Source organism: Photinus pyralis, unplaced genomic scaffold (genome assembly GCF_008802855.1).
Source record: "Photinus pyralis isolate 1611_PpyrPB1 unplaced genomic scaffold, Ppyr1.3 Ppyr1.4_LG3b, whole genome shotgun sequence".
In the NCBI taxonomy this organism is placed as follows: Eukaryota; Metazoa; Arthropoda; class Insecta; order Coleoptera; family Lampyridae; genus Photinus; species Photinus pyralis.
Genome location: NW_022170510.1, coordinates 16,759,892 through 16,781,025, shown reverse-complemented (window position 1 = coordinate 16,781,025; position 21,134 = coordinate 16,759,892). Strand labels below are relative to the sequence as shown.

Sequence of the window (21,134 nt, the reverse complement as noted above, 5' to 3'; positions counted from 1 at the left end):
ATGAATCGATTTTTGGCTGTATAGTATCCCATGTTACTTACATAAAATATCTACATATTTTAAAATTACTCAAAGGCTCTGTGTAGAGCACGCCTATTAATATTGATTTATTTGATAACAACGTTTAGACATTAATTATTTGAAGACATTTAGTAGCAAAAATACTCATACTCTCATTTATTAGTAACGTAACAAATCAAAATTATTTCCGGAAAGATGCGATAATTAAGCTACCTATAAATCTTTTGTCTTGAATTCATTTGATACCATTCATTGCGTACAGTTGTACAGATAAATAGATATCTGCGAGGTTTGAAGCATCCACCCAATAATCGAGATAGGATAACTTTCCCATGAAAGCATGTCGCTGCTTCAGTCTTTCTTATTTAAACCTCAAACTCAAAGTTAATGACGCAGGACATTCTTTCATAGCAAGACGCGAATGTACAACATAACAACAGTTTGATCATCGGTTTGATACGGTATTAAATTAAGTGAAAATACGAACTTTGATATGACTTTTTATTAAAATAAATTACAGTCATACACGGACGATAGACAATAAGATATTTATAATACACACTGGAAAACTATATTTTGAGCAACAAATACGCAACAAATATTTTATAAAACCAAAAACAAACAAGAATACCCTAAGCAAACAGTATACACTATATCCTTAGGCTATCGGAATTTTACAGCTTAGTATACAGAGTTTTGTGATTATAAGACTATATCTTAATACTATTGCCCAAACACACCGGTTTGCAAGGTACTTTGTTCCTATTTGCAGTAAGTACAATACGTATACCGTATACCTAAAGTTGTACTTTGAGTTGCTGTCATTAATTTTAAATACTTTTAAAAACATAATATACAAAACATTACGAAATTCTTATATATAAATATAGATATATAAATTTTATAAACATTTTAGGTACATCACGCACACTGCAATTTTAATAAATTCTTAATGAGGTTTCGTCTTCCATAATTTATATACACAATTTTGACTAAATCTATTAATTTACAATCAATCGAAAAGTATAAACTAAGTTAGTACAAGCGGTGCTCTGAATTAGCATAATTTTAAAACTCAACAAGAAAGTTGATATACAATATAATAAAAAATAACAATTCGCCAGTGTGGTTGGGCCATCAAAGCTTACGTGTCTATACTTCACTGCTGCCTAAACATCAACTTTACCTCAAAATTTAGCACGTAATTAACAAAAAATCTACATTAGATACAATGATATTGTAGAGATCGATTGTAAGTTTTAGTCCTTCACTCAACGGTTTTAGGGATTGTATATAAAATAACTACAATCTGAATAAATTTCCACGTTTGAAATTTACATAATTATGACAGCACCTTTGAAAATAAACATTACATATTTTTGGCTCGAATTTCACGACTTTAATTATGTTACATTAAAATTAAAAAAAATAAAAATAATAATTTAAAAACATTAATAAATTTTTAACAACTGCTCTTAAAAGTTACACTTGCACCATATTTAACTTATAAAACATATTTGACAACTTACATCTATTAGGAGCTTCAATTACGTATATCGTTTGCTCATCTATGGCACATTAAGTTACATAGGTATCTCGACTGAATGTTACAGTTCTTCACTTAAATGAAACAAGGGTCATAGTTCATACGGTATTTGAATCATATAAATACAGTTGCTTAAACGTAATATATACACTTAACCACTAAGTATACACATTTGTCACAATACGAGTCCAGCGAGAAGTACGAGTTCGACGATGTCCAAATTCGAAGCGGTTTCCGTTGTGGGATGGTTAACTGGACCGTTATCCGGTTCATCGGAGGCATGAGGCATCGGCACTTCCGGATTCTGTAATAATTGATTGAATTACTATCAATTGCCAATATTATATAGGTAATTAAAATATAGATTTTTACAAGTCGATCTCATGCAATTACGAAACAGATTTTGCTGATTGCCTCAGGCGTCCGTTGAACTTAAAAACGTGTTTTTGTGCGCGGATGCACCAATTTCAGTTCGGTGGACGAGGAATTACTAGGAAACTACATATAATTGAAAGGTTACCTAATTTGCAAATTAATTAAAAGATACCAAGCAATTGCTACATGCGCTGCTAACAAAATGGCCTTATTTGGCATTAAGCAAATAAACTTCAATTTGATAGACGACAAAGTCCAAAACTTTTATTCTACACACGAAGTAGGTCGCACTAAGAAAATACAAAACTCTAAATCTAAACTGTACACTCCCGTCTCAACTCAAATATACTTTATCAAAATATATCGTCATTGCATGAGATTCTTTCGTAGGCGGGATGAACACATCTCGTCTATCAATAATTTATTGACCTTTGTTTTATTTTCTGACAAGTTGTAGAGCAATATTTCTCAAATAAAACTTTCAAATATAAATGGACCGTGTTTATGATTGTGTACGTTTGTTGTCTTGCATATAAAACTACAAGAAATTCAACTAAAAACGTATACGTTCCAGTTCTGTTTATTTCAAATATATTTAAATTAATGTAACGAAATACCACTAATAAAAACTCCCTTGTAAATACATTAAAATAAGATTTATACGTTTTTTATCCCAATGTGAATAGTTTAAAATTTATTGATTAACAGCCAAAAATGTTTATGCCAAGATATTCCCGTTTGCAAAGATGAACGTAAGCGATCACCTGTTCCGTATGAGAGTATTATTTGTAATGGATATAATTTCACAAAATACCAACACTTCCACACTTCGTGCAGGTCCATTTAATGTAAAAGGAATGAGAAATGGGTTTCTGCAGAGAGATTATTATACATTGACTACGACGAACTTCATGGTGATCATCAAGATAATTTGTAAATTCAATACAGTAGGTATAATACGTACCTACATGAATCGCCAATAGTAATTATTCACAATTTTTGAATTATTATTGCCTACACATAGGGTGTGGAAATTCTTATTTGATGTTTCTGAAAGTACCACAAAAATTGAATTTAATTCAAATTTTGCCAGTTTAGTAAGGGTTCGTCTAAATACGTACAGTACTAGAATTATTACTTTTCACAGTAATCGGATACTTTTACGGGATAGGTATGTACCTAATCTAACTAGTACGATTTGGAGTTACTAGTAGATAAATCGTTAAGAATCGCCCAAAGGAAATTTTTTTGAAAACATAGTCTGCTGTCTAAGTTATTAAAAAATAGGAATCCGGGAATGTAGTTTGTTTTTTATAAAAATAGATCATTTTACCAGGTTTTCTAAACAAAAAATTTATTTTGATCTTGACGTATAATAATATTATACAAAACACCAATAATTCAACAATCCATCTCTTTAAATGCATCCAGAAACAAAGTTGAGCAGTGCGGGATGAGCACTGCTTAGTATAGAGCTAAGTGATACTGATAAGACAAATGAACAACACGGCAAAAGTCTTGTAGGAGTTGTAGGTATATGAAAACTTTTTGTTGAAACTGAAACAGGAATATATGTCAATGTCATAAGCTCATAAGTCATAACACTCATAACACCATCCGCTGCCAAGAATAAACTTTTAACAAACCGTGACGAACGTAAATCTTCATATTAGTCTACCTAGGTTCTTTTCTTACATATGAAGATAGTCACGATTAATAATACTCATTACCGAAGTAAAACAAATTTGACTTATAGTTCACAAAAAACTTTAATATCCTTGGATGGAAGGATGGGATTAGCAAAAATAAAATTCATTCATTTTGTATAATAAATAATAAATGGTTGATTTATGTTATTTTTATACAGTTCATTGAAATGGCGCCAACTCTGTGTGGATTCATGTTAAAACAGTGGAATGTGACCGTTATCCTTCAACAAATTGCATTTATAGTAAAACTTAAAGCAGCATCACATTCGTCTGATTCTTAGACATCAAAACGGAAGTCCGTCTTTTTGCTAGATAAAAAGTACATGCTAACAAAGCGAGCCAAATATAAATACGTATGAAATATCTGCAATGAAATTTAAACTTATAAATTGCAGCAATAAGTCGAATTACTAATATTATCCAAACCATTTGCTAAATATGTTTAACACAATTTGTGTATAATATTTTATCTGTAAGCTCAGAACGCGCTTTCTAATTTTAGTTCCCGGCAATGCACAAACGTATAGATATAAGTTTGCAAATTTGCTTTACATATGTTTTTTTGTTGACTCAAGCGGCTGCAATGACTGAACACAAAACGTTCAAATAAGCATATACCTAATTGTTTTTGTGTCACGATATCAACATATGCCAGGATAATGTTTATTTTGAAAAGTTGGCAGATCACCATAAATAATTGTTGCCCAATTTGAATTTCCCTCTTAAAGCCTTAACATTTTAGCATTGGAAATCTTATGTTTTGTATGGGTATGAAGTTATCAGTTTCGTCAAGCAGAAAAGAAGACAGTGGTGTCGCATCAAGTGATGATTGTACCGTACTCGACTGCAATCGGTAGATTCAGGAAAACTCGCGGGTACTGTCGATACGGTACTTACTTCACAGTGCGCAAGAGTTTTGTTAATTTGAATCTAAAATTCTCGCACATTGCCCGTGATAATATTACATCATGTTTGTGTTTTACATACGGTTATCATTTCCAATGTCTCCGATGGTTGCAGAGATTGCGAAATCTGTGAATTTTTTCTCCTTCTAAGGCTTGAAGGTGTTTATTGACATCTTTCTATTCGTGTCCAATATATGGTGCATTGAGGTGTTGAATCACAGGTCAAATAGAATAATATTTTCATTAACGTAAAACCCGCGTTTATCCTGGCGTCTGCTTTTTAAATTAACACACGAGTTCTTAGAGCTACGTAAACTCTCAACGTCTCAACATTAGTGGCGACCGTGATAGGACGCCAGACTAAGGATCGCGTGCCGAAAACTCATCGTTTGTCCGTCCCGTGCGTCGCATAAAGCAGGACGCACATTGAATCGACTCAGATCGACTCGACACGACTCGATCCCGCCGATCGATTTGATATGCAAACATTTAAATAAGCATCCGCGCACTGCGTGCGTCGGTGCGGTTACGATATTATCGACCGGTTCGGATTGACCACAACGCATGATGCTCGAAGAGGCAAAAATTGGCGATCGCCTGTCAAGCGTTTTGACCGTCACGGTTCCGCATTGTAGTCGATCCGAACCGGTCGATGATATCGTAACCGAACCGATGCAATGCGCGTCCTGCTTATAGTACCTTTAGAGAAACCGACCGTAGGTCGAACGTTCAAACGGAAGTACAAGTTACTTCATATCGAGTTTGGGAAATTTGATGGCACCATAAAACAATGGTTAACCTTTTGGTTTCAGTTCAAGAAGGTACATGAAGATTTATTTATCCCTTGATCCATCCGACAAAATAGAGTATCGCAAGCTGGCAACTAAGTCAAATAGTCATGTTCGAGTGCTTGTGAGTTGTAGAGGACTACCCTGCTGTTATCGGAAACTACAGCAATGCGCTGTAATCCCGTTACGGAAGAGAAGATCTGCAGATCGAGATCTACATAAGGCTGTTGCTGAAAATTGTCATTAAGAATGGTGGTACTGGGACTGCTCCCAGTACCAAAGATTGCTTTGTTGTACGATCAGTTGGAAACTCATCTACGTTCTTTGGTCAAAATTGTGGTGCTATTCTGTTTCCGCTCATCGAATCTTGTCTCCCAGAAGAGCTCCGACGGGCATGGCAACGTTCGACATTCGCACTTCATTCGCAATCTAGTTACGGAGTAGTGGTTCATCGTCGGTACAAGAGATAGCAGGTACACCAATTCATCAGCACTTATCCAACCTCATCGCATTTCTACGAAACGAAGTTTAGGAAAATTCAAGGAAGAAACAAAACATGGAGGTGTCGGAGAAAATCGCAACAGCAATGGATTTGGTAAATCAAAAACCGTACACCCAGTGCTTCGTGTTTGGCAGCTCCGAAAATTCCGATAATTGAATACTTATTTTCATAATAAGTCATGAAAGTGGTCGTTTACATGACGCGGAGGCTTATTGAAAAGTACGAGGACGCACAGCGTCCGAGTATCTCTTTAATGCCTCCAAGTCAGGTGGACTCACTTTCATGACATATTATATGTATAAAATTTTACCTGAAACCGCAACATGAAGATAACTTTTCCAAATTAAATTAATTGCACAAGTGCATCAAAATTACCGATAATTTTATTGAAAGCATATTGTGTAAAAACTGCATGAGTTTATTTTCATATTTTGGCGAAAGAGCAGAGCAGAGGTTTAGAGCTCAGAAAAAGCAGAGAACCTTGTGCAGCTCATACCAAACATCATAATGGGATTCAAGAAGCACCGGTTTGGAGTAGTTTCGCATATAATTATAGTAATAATAGCCTGCCGTGTGGCGCAGTTCAGTTAAAGCTGAACTGTGGTGCTGGTCCCTGGTTCGAATCCGGGTTCGGGCATTGATATTTGTAAATGTATAGTGGGTTGGGTTGATAGAGCAGCATTGGCTGAAACTCCGCCCTCTCAAAAATAAGGGCAAAATAAATAAAATAAATAAACATAAGGAAACAAATCATCAACAAATTATCATTCATCCAGTGATCGAGATGTGCTTCGACTCGTTTGGATTGATGCGGAAGGAAAGGAAGTAATTTTTCGTCATCGGCGAGTAGTATTCGGTGTTGTCTGTAGCCCATTTCTTCTTGGAGAAGCAATTAAGATTTATTTTGCACGACTTCATGAAGAAGACATTTCCGTCGCGAATTTGGACCTTTTAACTAGTAGCTCCTCAACATCAAGATACCTCGTTAGATGCACACTAGAAAAAACACTAGCAAACTGACTTTGTACACATTTTGCGATGCTAGTTAGTATGCTTACGCCGCCGCTGTTTTTGAGAGGAGTCAACGATGGTCAGGTTTTCGTTATGATGCATCACGTGGTAGACATTGCACCATTGAAACATTTAAATTGGTGCTGATGGCAACAGTAATCGATGTCGGTCTAAAGTAGCAAGCACTTGAACAGTATTGGACCGACTTCACGGCGGTTTTTTTTTTGTGGGTATAGCAAGACGACCGGTGCAGCGTGACTATTTTAACTAGTTGGCTTCATATACCATGCCATCAGAATCCAACTCATCTTCCATCTAAGGAAGTGCAGCCGAGAAATTGCGTCATTATCGTTAGTAAGAGAGTGCCGTCCTCCCATCAATGTAATGAAAAAGAGGGCAACCACGAAAGAACAGCTTCGGTGAGAACGGCACGATGAGTTCGAGTGGTGAGCTGTCCTAGACGTTAAGCAATACAATGCAAGTAGTGTTCATTTCTTGTAATGTGTTTTGTATAGTTTTGTTGAGACTTGTGGTTTCAAGGTTGGAGAATGTTGGAAATGAAAAGAAATTGTGTAGTAGGCAAGAGAAGAAGTTAACGAACTGCCAGTAAAAAATATAATAAAATTTTCATTAATGTAAAACTAGCGCTTTTAGTGTGGCGTCTACTTTTTAAATTACGTTTTCGGGAGTATGTGCTCATTCATAACCATGGCAACTGTACAGAATAGACATTTGGACAATTACGAAAAAGTGGCAACGATTATTAAGGCAATGGTTGCTATGGCATTTAAGTTATGTTTAACTTTCAGCAATACCTAATTTTGACTGTGTCATTGGCCATGGTGGATCAAATATTTGACTGGTACACCTACAGCTTGACGTACAGCAACATGTAAATACGAACATCTTTGTCTCTTTTTAATAATGTACGTTTAGGGAACACGCCGTACAATCAGACCGAAGCTATGAGATGCAGTTTGCGTATACCGACCTTCACTTTTCCTTTTGGTCGGGCGAAAGTGACTTATGTTTGAAGGCGCTATTATGGCCACTTTATCCGTCTGTCAACTGGCATGCTTCAACTGCTGAACCTCATTGAAGTTTTGTTTCACTTTGGCGTTTGGAAATCGGCAGATTATTACTTCTTTTATTCTTGAATAATTTCCTTTGAGCAAAAAAAATTCCAACGCTCCATAGCATGGAGAGGTAACGTTTTTTTTTGCAAGTTTGTGACCTTTCCACTCTCTCACCTCACGCTTAAATCGTCAGCTTATTGAAATGCACACTCTCGAATTTAGTCGATTTCTTTTCTTATTATTAAAGATATTTGAGGTTGGCAAAATCTTTCTTAGAGCACTTTTTTAATGTAGAATACAACAGTTTTTATACAGGGTGTTTAGTTTTTCTTATACGACCCTAAACTACATTTTTTCACATGGACCATCTATATATATTTTTAGTTTTTGAAAAGACCATAAAATTTCCTAAATTTTGTTGCATCATTTATTATATTGCTATTAAATATTATTTCTAATATTGCATTTTATACAAAAAAAATTTTTATTGCAGACACCTAGGTTTCCATGGCGAATAAAAGATGGTAGCATCGTTTAAGATGACAATTTCTTGATTATCTGCAGTATTTATTTATATATTATATTATTTATTTGTTTTATTCACAAGAGTTTTTTTTGCTTTTTGGGTGTTGTTTGAAATAAAAAATATTTGGAATGAATAAAAACTTCGAAATAACCAAGAAATTGTCGTGTTCAACAACCCTGCTATCTTTTGTTCGCCATGGAAACCTAGATGTCTGCACTAAAAATATTTTGACCTATAAAAAGCAAATAATATTTAATATAAATATAACAAGCAATACATCTGAAATTTTACGGTCTTTTCAAAAACTCCAAAATATATAGGGTGAAAAAACGTAGTAATTGAGTTCCTTGTTGTTCAATTGTTGTTTTTAAATAAAGGGTGTTTCCATAAGAAGGTGTCCAATTTGGACCCCCTGTGCATATAAATAGTCCGTTATATGACCTTTCGGGAAGCACTGATCAATTGGAAAATGCGCTAAAGGTGGAAACCTTTTTTTCACTTTTTAACACATTCATTCTTATATTTCTTATTAAATCTTGTTATTATTTAAATTATGTTTTAGATTGTGATACCCCTATATCAAAAGCATGGAGTGTTCTCTCCACTGTTTGTTTTTTTATCATAGCTTACCAGGCGTTTGTTTTATTTTAATGTACATGCAGACAGTAGATACTTTGGAAAATTTAGTTGATCTAAATTTATTAAAGGTAAAGTTGCCTTGTTCATTTCAATTAACAGTTTCTAGCGCAGGGGAAGAAATTAATGAGCCTCGACTTTATAACCCTTCTGATTTTTCCCTAATACTCGTACAGGTTGTAGTGGTAGTAAAAAAACTGATGCTTTCTGTCGCGAATAACCCGAAAGGTATTTACTTCACAAAAAAATGTATAGAACACTTTTTGCTTCTAAGTATTTTTTTCTATTTCTTCATGTGGTTAAATTATAATGTACAAAATTACTCCCTTGACATTGAGTGGCTACCTCCACCAGGTGAAAGTGGCTTTTGGTATAATTTAGTTTTTGATCCTTAGGGTATTCCCTACCTACTGTCAAAATTTCAAGTTAATCGATTTATTTTGAAAAAATTTCCTGATCAAAACCTTCATTTCCTGGACTACACCATACGATAGGCAATGCCAAAATGTGGGTTTGATAGATTCAAAATTCACAATGCCTTTTTGACTTCTTGACCATTTATGAATCGATTTTAGTAAAAATCCACCAGATTTATCCTATGGTGGATAAGAATGCAAATGCAATTTGCGGGTGAACCGAGCGTCAGAACTGAGTACCGACAAAGGAAAGTCTTCTTTGACGAGGTTTATCCCATGATGGGGTCAAAAGTTCCAAAGCGAATTTTGTGTGTGTGCCGTACATCGTTGTATTCGTAATTAAAAAAATGCTACGGCCATATAAAACAAGTATAAGTTGTGCACAACTCTTGTGCAGATAAAGCGCTTTTTTTAAATCGAAATAGCTTTTGTTTTGACATCACCAATATATATCTTTCTTGCAGACGTTTCAATCGCCTTTTGTGAGTATGAGTACCCTCTCCCGTCAATCCGTTCTTGAGCTATAAGGGAATATACCCGATCACGATAAGAGGTCGAGGAGGGCTATGGTTGGTACAAATTAATTCCTTTCCTTGAGACCTTTCATTAGAGTACCATGAAGGATAAAATTAGTTCCACCACCACCACCACCCCCCTTCACCCCGTACTTTGATCAGAAGACAGAAAGAAGGGCTATAGTTATAGGTTATAGTTTGTACAAACCAACAGTTTTACTTGGAACCACTAACGGCATGCGTATGCAAACTCTGAGACTACTCGTAATTGGTTGTTGTATGTAAAAGTTATACACGTTTTACTTTCAAAAACAGCATCTCAGGAAATAATTCGTGGGAGGGCCTCCCTTTTAGACAGCGAAATTTGATGGCCGTCTGGCACACCTTCAAGGTATAGGCCTAGGTATAGGCTAACTACTGCAAAAATTCTAGGACTCTAGTACCGTTCCCATAGAAGTAGTTCGTAACGGCAGAAGTGGGTTCGGACAGACGGACGGACCGACAAAACGCAAACAATAGCACATTTTTTTTAATTCTTAAAAAATGCGCTAAAAATAATAAGATACACGTGTATAATTGGCCTTTAAAGCACTTGCAACGTTAAAGGCACTCCGATTCGCGTCGTGCCTTAAAACCCGTTGCGCGTGCTTTAATGACTTGATTATACACTTGTATCTTAATATACTATTGGCAGGTTTGCCATTACTGATACATCACAGGGCTGATTGACTCACTTAATCTAAAAGCAATTGCGTTACACATAATCAAAGAATTGTGTGGTACATTACATAGCGAATACAAATTCATAAATGTGCTTAATTGTGCCAATAAGCATTATTGGCAAAAGGTAACTTAACTATCAATTCAGTTTTAATTGAAAAATTAATGTTGACAATGTCTTCTTGTATAAAGAAACAACGATTACGTTTTAAATCAAATTATGGCCGTAAAATTTACCTATTACATATTTTAGGACTTTAAAACATTCAACACATTTTCCACTCCTTTTTAACTGCGAATTTTTATCAAATTTGTGACAGTTTTTGCTCAAGGCTGCAGGGAAATGGTCACAAATCATAATATACTCACCAAGTTGTGTTTTAAGGTTTAACGAAGTAAAAACACGTAACGATTTTCGTTTTCATGCGAACAAGTGGCGCTGCAAAATACAGAGAAAGACAAAGTTCGTGTTGGATAACATTGTAACACGAATTTTAACTATATGAAGATTAACGAGTGGGGAACGCACAAGATAAACCATAATTAGCGGGGTGTCATTTACACTTGTTATTTGAATTTTAAATGATTGTGTTTTTTATACAGATATATACCATATTCGCCAACCTTTTACGTTCCCGTTTTATTTCTCGCTTTATAAATTAAACAATTTTACATTTTCCCAACTAGACGACTTTCATGTTTAAAAGTTGTCTTTTCACAGAAAGAAAGTTTTCATAGTTATTGCAGCTTTGCTGTAACCCTTTCATTGATTATCGCGACTTCAATTTTATTGCATCCATAACCTACCACTTAATCAAGAAAACGTAAATGTCTTTTTTTACAATTTCAACGCCTTTCCATGTCGTCACTAGTTAAGCAAATTGATAGTTGCTTTGAAACGCTTTAACAAAATTTTAATTGTTACCTATTTATTGCTTCGAAAATAAAAGCTCTTGCAATCGAGTTGCAATAATAAGGAATAGTGTAGAGAGAGAGAATACCATGTATACCTAATGTCTGAGTTGGTCATGCGAAAAAAATATATCCGCGGTCTGTGGCCACAACGCTGTTGTATAATCGTGTATAATAAAAGCAAAATGTCCTAGGTATATGGGGTAAATTGTATCAGAAAAATACCTACATAAATATAATATACCGATATAAATAATTCATTTAAGGTTTCTATGCTTCGTGTAACAAAATAAATCTTTAAAAGATCATTAACCACGCAAAATGTTGAAATATGAGTTCCAAAATAAGTTTATATTGTTAATGCAAATCAATTGCTTGTGACTTCCAATAGTCCATAAATCAATTATGGCGTGATATGATACATTAAGGCGCTTGTCATAAAGACGATTTATGTACGCACTGATAAATTATTAGCTTTTGATTACTACCACTAAATTTAAACAGTGCGCTATTGTCTGTAAGTAACTTGAACGAAATACACCGAGATAAACCCTATGAAATTATTTAGTTCCCCAAGAATTTGTTAAAAAGTAAAAATTGAAAAGCTGTTTACTATTCACCTGTGAACAGTTTATAAGACCACTATTCTATATTGCAGAAGGTAAAGCACAGTTTTATGACGCGTACGTTTAATTAAAGTTGTCATACGTGCACGTATTTTTATAGACGATGCGATGAGATAGTCGCAAATAAGAAACACGGAAATAAACAAATAATGTCACACAACTTGGAGAAAACCAATAAGCTTTTCTACTTTAGTGTTCTAAACTATTGACGTTACTATAACACTTGAATAGTAAGTTTAAATGACTATTCTACGAGCACGGCATATTAAAGAAAGGGACACTGCGTGAATAAATGACACGATTTACTTACATTCAAAAACATAAACACTTCAAAAACATTATATATGTCGTAGTCTTTTAGTGAAATCCCTAATTTCACGACAAGCCTAGTCATTTCGTGAAACGCTGACAATTTATTTTATTGATTTATTTTCGGCCTTTATTTTTGAGTGGGCGGGGTATCAGTTAACAACTCGGCCCACTATACATTTACAAATATCCATGTCCGAACCCGGATTCGAACCAGGGGCCCTTAGTACCGCATTCTAGTTTCAACTCAACTACGTCACACGGGCCGGCACTACACCCCGCGGGGTAGTTTCCCTTCCCCTCTAAATCGACCATTTATCGATCTCGAAAGGGAGGGGAACCCAATCGGCTAGCCCTAGACAGTACACTGTACGGACCGTGCCACAGTTTCACAAAATGACTAGGCTTTTCATGAAATAACGGATTGAAGGTACAGTTTTGCGATTTTTCGGTTATATCTCGAAAATTGTGGGTCATAGGAAAACATTTTTTTATCAAAATCGAAAGCTCATAACATTTTCTACAGCTTTTTTCCTATATATTTTTTTCCAAAAAACTCATCGTTTTCCAGCTACGGTATCTTGTCCTTTCGGTCATTACCTGTTCGCACTTTTAACGCAAAAGTGAACTATTGACATGTATGGTGTTTATGTTTCGACAGTTCGACTTTACCCACAACAAAAATGACGTGAAATTACGTGAGCGAAGAGCGAAGATAATGTCCAATTCAGATGTACATACAATTTCTCTCCATGGCGATGGTCTACTATTAATCTTTTGCTATGGATATGGTGGAGAGCTAAAACAGCTCCCTTGACAATTGCACCCACATCTAGCGTCGCAGTTGGTAGTACACCAACGCCAAAAAATGACTTGTACAATTTCCAAGTTCAGCAGTGGCTGGAGAAACCACTAACTCCAGAACAATGCAGTTGGAAAAGAGGCGACAATGGACAATGGACACTTTGTTTGTTACAAGCCACTTTTTGCCGTTGTTCTACCAACTGCGGGGCTCGCCGGGTGCAAGAAGCTGACATTTTTTACACCGTTGCCTGTGCCGTTGGCAGTTGGTAGTTGTACCCAGGGAGTTGCTTTAAATCTCCACCAATCCTTGCAGAAGATGAAGAGGACGTAAACGATCCTCATGGGGAACTGTCGGACCATAAACACCACACATGTCAATGGTCAACGGAAGGAAATTTAATTCCCTTAAACCATCCACTTGTGCGTTAAAAGAACGGGTAACGAGCTAAAGGAAAAATGACCGAAAACGTGAGTTTTTTGAAAATGTCTCACATTCAATAGCCCATAACTGGAAAACGATGCGTTTCTTGAAAAAAAAGTGTAAAAACAAAGTTGTATAAAATATTATGAACTTTCGATTTTAATAAAAAAAAATTTCCAGCGACCCACCAATTTTGAGATACAGACAAAACCGCAAAACTGTACCTTCAACCCCCTCTCCTCTCTTCAGTGGCACTGAAATAGCTCGGGACTTTATTACACGTCAGGGGACCTTCGACCACATCAAAATTGGAAATACAAGAATTATTTTTTCTATATTTCCTAGAATTACTGGACTATTGATTCACATACCCGCATTATCTACCTTGATTTCGCCAAAAAAATTGATTAAATTTTCTCCTTCCAAAAACCAGTCTTGTACAATTGATAAACGTTAACTTTGCGCATAAGCACATATTTTAAAAGCATTGAATATTTGCAAAGCTGTCAGATGATGACATAGAGAACAATTCTTTGAAGAACAAAATTTTCTGATAGTTTAGGCAACAAAATAATATCATTCCGTAAATTTAGCATTGCCTCGGAAGTTCATACTGGCATTGATTTTGAAGGTGGCACTTACAAGGTGGTTTAGTTATTCACTGGTTCTATCAAAGTTAGAGTATGGAGTAGTAATACGGAATCCAATATGTCAAACGCACAAAGTGATTCTTTCGTCTTTCGTCGTTCCGTCTTTTCTAGATGTGAAAGGTTGGTCCTTTGACTTTAGGGAAGACTTGGTCCAGTGAAAACTCGGAGAATGCTATTAAATAAAGAATGGTTGTTGTAGAAGACACACCACAAAACTGCAATTTTGCGTTTTTGCATTTATCAAACATTTTCAATCTTGGGACCCACTTCTTAACTTTTTTCCGTAACTTAAGTTTATTCAAATTTTTGGGATGATAAATAGCTAAATGAAATATCAATTTTATCCTTCCTATCTTTTTTATTCATATCTTATACAGTGGCGAATGTCCCATTAAGGTCCATTCAATATCGCTCGCTACCCACTAGGATGGGACGCGACCCAGAATTCGGGAAGTACTGGTTTGATTTATTAATAGATAAAACAAATATTTTTAGAAATTGGTTGCGCGGTTTGCTCCGCCCTATTGGTCTATTCTCGCTACAGGTTGACCGGCAAGAACAATTAACAATGAATTTTTATTAATTTAATCCGTGTTCCAGCAATTGTAATGGATATGTATGTACAGGGTTATTCCGTATATTTAGACAGCACGTAACGCGTTTAGTATAAGAGACTTTAAAAACAAAAGTTATGACCCACTTGACAAGAAATGTTAAAAAAACGTTTGGTACGTTAAACGAATGTTGCATTTTGAAACAACTCAATTAAACAAAACCTCCACGTTATACTAACAATACTTGAATGGCTTTTCTTTCTAAACCGTGGATACGACGTTTTTGTAATGTTAAAAATTGTAACCTTTTGGACTTGCGTCGCTGGAACGGGACATTATTACGTTAAAATAACATTCAGAAGGCTAACGTTATACCAACATTACTTTAACAACGTTTTTATGCAAAACCTTGTTGCGATGTCATTATAATGTTACGGAATGTGATGTTATTAGCGTATGTTGACGGAACCATACATATAACTACGTTAGTTCAACTTTTAAAAGCTTAACATTACAACAACGACATTTTGGTACTGTTAAGTTGCACAGTTACAGCAACGTTCTTGTAACATTAAAAATGTGCCTTTGGGCATTGCGCAATGAAAAAATAGCTGGTCGGTGACTCATCATTCGGTTTATCTTCATTTGCAGTTTAACATGTTTGTTGAATGTTGGTTTTCTGTGAATTGATTGATGTGATTCAAAATAAGTGGAGGATAGTTTGAATTAAGTGCGTAAAAATTGTGGAGTTTTTTGGGTTAGACATTGGCTTATCATCAAGGATGAACGACAACGACTTCAACAAATAAGCTGAATAAGCTATCCATTTACGGCGATTTTTACGTGTTGATTTTCTCTTTGTATTTTCCACCTTATACGCTCATCATTTTATTTTAAATCAAACAGTTCTACCAGGGCTCCTTCTAAACGTTAGCAGTATGTAAAAGTAAGTAAAAGACGTAAATTATTTTATGGATGTATAACCTTACTTTTTTAGAATCTTCCACAATGTCTTTTTCACCAAAACATGACGCGTTCGTCTTAAAGGAACATTATCGAAGTGCAAGTCTACAGGATGGAACATGGACGTATTCCATTCAGTCCTGTCGCCAGCAATTCTATCAAGAATTTCCTGATATGCAACGTTTTCCTACAAGGTATTTTCTTTTCACAATTACCGGGTAACTCCACGATGCCGAACAACAGTTCTACAATGATCGATTAATTAGCAGAGGATTGTGGTCACCACGTTCTCCAGATCTAAGCCCGTTAGATTTTTTTTTCTGATTTTGAAATACAATATTTTTCGAAATCGTCTGCACATCACTGAGGAACTTCAAAATGCAATCGAAGAGGAACTAATGAACATTACACCAGTAATGTTAGAATGAGTTTTCGATGATATGAAAATATGTGTGTAACTGTGCATTCTTTATAATGGTGGGACATTTTTAACAATTTTGTGAAGTGGTTGATGTGAATGAAATAATTTTTTATACATTAAATTTCTGGTAAAAAATTATTTGAATTATTTTGAATTTGAATTTTTTTAAATTGTGTACTTTAGTATCAAAGTGCAAAAATATTTGTTAAACAATACCACAGATTCTGTGACAATACTAAATTACGTTTATGTCGTCCTTGTACATTGACGGCCGGTATTATAAAGCCAGACTTAACTTTGTTGTCAGCTAACGGTGTTGTTAATACATTCCTTAACAACACTGTTAGCTTACAAAATAGTAAATATGACTTTATAATACCGACCGTCAATGTATAAGGATGATATAAACGTAACTTAGTATTGTTTAATAAACATTTTTGTACCACGTTTATACAACATAAGAGAGTTACATCGGATTGCCGTTTGTTTCAAACGTTCAATTAACGTTAAATGCTGATGTTATAATGTGTTATATGATGTAACGTTTGCTAAACGTAGGTATTTAGACGTTACAGAGAAACGTTCTTGAAGGCGGACATTAGCAGTCGCGGTGACGTTAATAGTAAGTTAATGGTACTTATACGCTAACGTTACAAGTCACCATTAAACGTTTATTAAACGCTAATGTTGCACAATTTTGTCATGTGGGGAGGTTTATCATAAAACGACAGAAAATGTAAAGTAAAAAAACAAATGAATATTCCAAAGCCTGTTCCAAAGTTAGTAAAAAATGCAAATTTTGTAAGTTTTTAATGGAACGTCCTGTATGTATTTTTGAAAAATTTAATAGATCTTTTCTTTCCGATTTCAAAAATATATAATATGTTGACATTTGCTTTAGGTTAGCAGTTCTTACATATAGTATATTATAAAAATTGTTTTACCAAACCACAGTTGCCATAAGAAAACAAATGGGCATTATTATTTATTATTAATTAATATACCTAGTATTTTTACACTGGAAACAACCCAGATCAACTTTTAAAGTTTAAGTTTTTAAAATTTATTTTCAAAAACAAAATGTAACCAAAAGTTACAAATGTTGGATATGATCACCTTACTTCCAATAGGTACATTTTCTGCAGTCTTTATCTCATTTAAACAAAGTATTGCTAATAAATTCAAGATGTTAATTCAAAAACGACCAAAACAAATTTCAGCATATTTATATTTCTTGAAATCAGAAAGAAAGGATCTATTCAGTTTTTGGAAAGTATACAGAGCGTTTCATTAAAAATTTGCCAAATTTGTATTTTTTACTAACTTTGCGATATACATTTCTTTTACCTTATACCTAGGTAGTTTCTGTTGATTTATGGCAAACCCCACAACCTTTGTAGGTATTTAAAGATTTTTTCTATCTCTTATAAATAATAAACGCGCCACTCGCTGTGTAAATATACCTACGGAATAACCCAGAACAGACCAAATTAGCATTATACAGGGTGTTACTTATAAGTCTGTAAATAAATTTGATGGTAGATCAAAACAAAACGCTTTTTCCAAATAAATCGAGGGTCCAACGTGTTTCATTTGAGAGCCACCCTTAAAGAATTGGTGAAATTTGCATTTCTTCTTTAATTCTTTTCTCAGCAGTTACAAAGACAGATGGCACGCCTCTGAATAGGTTTTGGGGTACTCCCTTTCCGATTTTGCAATTTCAATTGAATTTTCACAATTCTTATCACGAAAGGGCTCAACCCCTAATATACGAAATTTGATATCTGGGAGTTTTGACGAATCGAAAAAGGCATACCCCAAAACCTATTCCAAGGCGTGCCACCTGTCTTTGTCAAAATTAAAAAAGGCATGCAAATTTCACCACCTTTTTGAGGGTGGCTCCCAAACGAAACACGTTGAACCCTCGGTTTATTTGGAAAAAGTACTTGTTTTGATCCCCATACCCACCTATTAAGTAGTTTTGTCACAAACTTAAAAAAAGAATAAACGCCGGCTGTGACCGCTGAGCCAGGGGGCACAAAACGCACCCTCGCACTGCTTCGTTAAGGCTTTGGTTAGTTTTATTTGATATTAATAAGAAGAACCACTGGCAAAGCATATTAATATAAGAATATTTCTTTTTAACCGTCAGTTTCATAATGATGTAAGACCCATGCAGGGACCCATGTATATTTTTACTAAAAGCGTTTGCATATATTTTCAATCAACATTGGTTAAACTCGAGCATTTTTAACCTCGTGATCTAGTCTATTTTTTAAACGTCCCGCTGGATCTCCAATATAACAAAAATCTCGAGTTACCTTTACTCCGCAAACACAGGAAGTTCATTTTTCGAAAGCATTTGTTTGCTTTCGTTCACCCTATACCTACACCTATACAAAATTAAAAAAACCTACGCCTTCTACGTTTTTCCATTCGCGAGTTAGAGATCTGTATGTTCAGATCTCAAGTTAGCGCTCGGACGCACCGGGAGAAGGAATTCGCACAATTATTAGCAGTACGTTTTTCTCGAAAAATATGCAAAAATCCAAATAGTTTTTGTTATTAACCGTTCACTGTCGAAATGATGCAGAGTAATGTAACTAATTAATTGAATTACTATACATGTTTAACCTCTCCCATGCATATAAATTCAAAGTTTCCATGAACAAAGGCGTCGGCGTCGGACCCTTAATAAACATCTCCGTTTGGGACGAATATTAGCTGTTTTATTATTTTATTAGTTGAACGGTATACAGAAGTGTCAATTGTGAATTTTCCCCTAAAAGATTTTAGGCTATTATTTCAAATTGGTTTACTTGACTATGAGCACTAAATTTTCCCTTCCCCTATACATACCAATACGAATTGTTTCAGTCCTTCGGTTCGCATTTAACTACAGTTTATTTTTGTGAACCCTACACATTTAATTTTTAACAAGGTGAGATTCAGTTCATATAAAACAATTGTATTACGTTCACAAAACAAACGCATAGGTAACTTATTGTAATACCTACTACTCAACAAAAAATGCTGCGCTGTGGTTTAACGGAGTGTCACCTAAAATTAAGAAAGAATGTTTAAAGGGCAGCGAATCGGTTAAAAAAGTTAAGTAGAATATATTTTCCTTAAATTCAGTTCGCATGCAAACTAGCAAAAAAGGCTACAAATCTCTGTCGTATACACTTCCTCGAATCTTAAAGTGCCCTTATCGAATGGTAATCTATATTCTAGCCTCCCACCCAATTTTCGCATCTCGGGGGCGACCTCACACCCTATAACAGCCCTCTAGCCCTACGCAACCATGTGACCAGCAATTCTTCACCGCGAGACAGGCAACCCGTTGCTATGGAAATAAATCTACCTTGCCACTTCTAATTGGCTCTCTTCAGAAACTGGGGTTCCTTTTCGTTAAACTTAGTTTTGTATATATGTACATGCAATTAACAAAGCACTTTAATTCCTAGTGTACTTATGTAACGAGTTCTTACATAAAATATATCTCAAGAGAATTTCGGACAGAATTTATAAATTGGGAAAGTTTCGGCCGATTTCATGTAGAAAATTTAATTTAGAAGCTAAAGAGGATTCCAATCTGCCGACCTAACAACTGTCAATGGATACTTTATGGCGTACAATAAAACGTAACGGTAAGGTAACGTAGAACCTTGGACATGTTTGAATAAGTAGTAAAAAAGTCTTTGTGTGAAGCGAAGGTTGGGGTTTAGGTATAAAACGTGTGTAGACGAATAGATTTTTTAAAATAATATGTTTGATTAATGTGCGCTGGCAAATGTAGAATGTATATTTATTAACCAATATGAAGGACGGTATGGATTACTTTATGCGGTATAGGCAAATTCAAAGCCACTTATATTACTCTGAAAACTCATATTCGAGACTGTGAGCAATAAGTCAAACACCATCTGTCGCCGATTCGAGTTCTCGCAAAAACTGGAATTACAACAGACTAATCTAATTGCTTCAGAATAACCCGGAATAACCATAAAGTTACTCTCGTGATGATAGAGACATCTTGGCCGCAAAACGAGTTCTGCAAAATAGCCATAAAGCAAGCCGGTGGATACATAAATTGTATGAGTTCGCCAAGACGGATATACAACACATACAAATTATCAATTAGCTTTCGGATGCGCGGTTTGCTGCTACATTTTTTAAAGGAAGGGATGATATATTGTCTTTACTTCATGACGTTTAATTACCAAATTAATTTAAACGAATCAATTGCATGTAAGCATAAATTATGTTAAAAAGAAGGCAGTGGACTGTGATATCTTTGAAATTCCCAAAGAAAGTGGAATGCTGCAGCTTGTGTACCTTTCCTTCGTATGTCATTTACATTTATCTCTAATGAGGGTACATAACTGAATTAGCATGATACCGATCGATCGTTCTACGGTTTCATCAATTTAAGAAAACGTAATCAAAGGTGGCCATGTCATGCAGTCACTTAACTTAGTTTAACTAGAATCAACTTGAAATGTAAATTCTAAACACTAAAACATTTTTGGTGGAGAATATTGCAAATGTGTTCCTTAATTAACTTATGAATAAAGCATTTCATTTTTCAACATTCTATTTTATCTTTGAAACAAATGTAAATTTCAGGAATATATTTCCGCCATCAATTGTATTCGAATGTGTCTAAAAGTGAAAACAACCAAAAGTTAAGCTAAATGAAGAATGCTGTAACAGCCAAGAGGTTAA

At 35.0% G+C, this 21,134-nt stretch overlaps 1 protein-coding gene across 2 annotated transcripts in view; it reads right to left on the bottom strand.

Moving 5' to 3' along the window:
* Nucleotides 1–508: 508 nt before the first annotated feature.
* LOC116166654 (homeotic protein ultrabithorax) overlaps nt 509–21,134 on the bottom strand; it is a 190,589-nt gene continuing 169,963 nt past the window's right edge. For both annotated transcript variants that reach the window (XM_031481689.1, XM_031481690.1), the window contains one exon: nt 509–1,871. The gene's annotated coding sequence lies outside the window, so the exon portion shown is untranslated. The remainder of the gene's footprint in view (nt 1,872–21,134) is intronic.